The sequence below is a fragment of the Crocuta crocuta genome, unplaced genomic scaffold (assembly GCF_008692635.1).
Source record: "Crocuta crocuta isolate KB4526 unplaced genomic scaffold, BGI_CrCroc_1.0 scaffold709, whole genome shotgun sequence".
In the NCBI taxonomy this organism is placed as follows: Eukaryota; Metazoa; Chordata; class Mammalia; order Carnivora; family Hyaenidae; genus Crocuta; species Crocuta crocuta.
Genome location: NW_027530619.1, coordinates 3598356 through 3600301, shown reverse-complemented (window position 1 = coordinate 3600301; position 1946 = coordinate 3598356). Strand labels below are relative to the sequence as shown.

Here is a 1946-nt window from a genome sequence, read left to right as displayed (position 1 = left end):
GTCTCTAGAATTTACTTACATTTAGAACCATATCAGTTATGACCAAGCTTATTACAGTGTTATTTCTTGGACTGATGATAAATTTCTTCTAAAGGTTTATATTCAATCACAACTTCAGTTGTTCTAATGGACACAGAGTTATGTTCTTTTGAGCAAAACTCCCTGACTTAAATCATTACTTTATTCTGTCAAGAAATTTGGTTTTGCACCGAACTTCTTTAAGTAAATAATAAGTCTTAACAAAATCTGAGTCTTTGGTTATGTGGTATTTAAATTCTAATAAAGTTGATTTTGAATTTCTCATTTAAGCTTTGCGCAGTGGCAGTATCGTAGCCAATGAGGTTTATCCGAGGTGCAATTATTGCTAATTGAGTTTCTCATTTAAAAGTTTGGTTTAGAAGAAATCCAATGTTTACTTTTTTGATATTTCATGATTTAAAGAAATCTAAAACAAATGTGTAATTATGAAAAAAGTTTCTAGAAACTGCTATTTTCCACACAGGGTAAGTAAGGTAGACTATCTTAGCTACAGTTTCTTAAATATGAAATGGAAAGGAAAAGGTATCACCTAATTACACCAAAATATTGAAGTTTGCAGTCAATTAAGTTAGAGAAATATGATATAATGTAATCATTACTTGGTATTTTCAGGTGCTTCACTTTGGGTAAAGTGTTGACAGTATAATTGATGAAAATCTTTGGCTTGTTCATATATCCATCATACTGATTATAAAAAGGTAATTGTGTGTAGTCGAAAGAAAATAAATATGGGTCGATGTCAATATTTAGATAAGGGTTTAATACATGGTCATGTTACCTGTGGGGAAGTTATTTCAACACTGATTCTTACTTATAGGCTGTGGTAAATAGAGCTAGCTGTTTTTCACTATGTATTAGCTTTTCATTCACTAAGTAATCACCTCCCTTTCCAATTTTCAGCTGACAATTGAATAGCCAGAATAAATATATATTTTAAGCAACTTATTTTAAGTGGAGTCATCATACTAGTAAGTTCAGGATAATAAGACCCAAGGAGAGCATTGTATTGCAGAATAAGCCCTAAAAGAGATCCAGCACACACACTTATCAAATTTTTTTTAAAAAGTTTATTTATTTATTTTGAGATAGAGAGAGAACAGTAGAGGAGCAGAGAGACAGAGAGAGGGAGAGAGAAAATCCCAAGCAGGCTCTACACAGTCAGCACATGGCCCGACATAGGGCTCGAACTCACAAACTGTGAGATCGTGACCTGAGCTGAAATCAAGAATTGGACTCTAAACCGACTGAGCCACCCAGGTGCCTCAACACACAAACACTTCTCATTCATACATTTCTCCTTATTGCTGCCTAAAATTTGAAATTAGGTGTGTTATAGATGCTAAACTGTGTTGTTCAGATTCCACTTTACAATTTTTCTCCAGTCTTCTAGGAAAAGTCTTTAGGGGGACAAGTTATATTATTGCAGCACCAATGAAATATATATATGTGGAGTTGTGATTCAATAAATTGATAAATACATCATATAATTACATGAAATATGATGTCTTTAAAAATTAGAATGTGTCGCTAAAATATCTCTCCATATACAAGACCTTTCTTTTTAATTTCAACACTTGCCTTGTCCAAACTCTCAATTATCAGATAGATAATACTAAATAGGGAAATACTGTTGGATTAGTGGTTGACCATAACAAAAAAGATTGCTTGCTAAAACTTAGAACTCATTTATATTTTGTAATATAGTCATGTAACCCAAGATCCATAAATAAGAGTTGTTCTTTAATTTTTTTAATGTTTTATTTATTTTTTGAGAGAGAGAGAGAGACAGCGTGAGCAGGGGAGGGTCTGAAAGAGAGGGAGATACAGAATCCGAAGACAGGCTCCAGGCTCTGAGCTGTCACCACAGAGCCTGACGTGGGGCTCGAACCCACGAACCGTGAGATCAT

The 1946-nt window shown here is 33.7% G+C and overlaps 1 non-coding gene across 1 annotated transcript; it reads left to right on the top strand.

Annotated features, from left to right (window-relative positions):
- Positions 1-307: 307 nt before the first annotated feature.
- Positions 308-444, top strand: LOC144234776 (U4 spliceosomal RNA). Its single transcript, XR_013336078.1, has one exon. It is a non-coding gene; the product is annotated as a U4 spliceosomal RNA (small nuclear RNA).
- Positions 445-1946: the final 1502 nt, after the last annotated feature.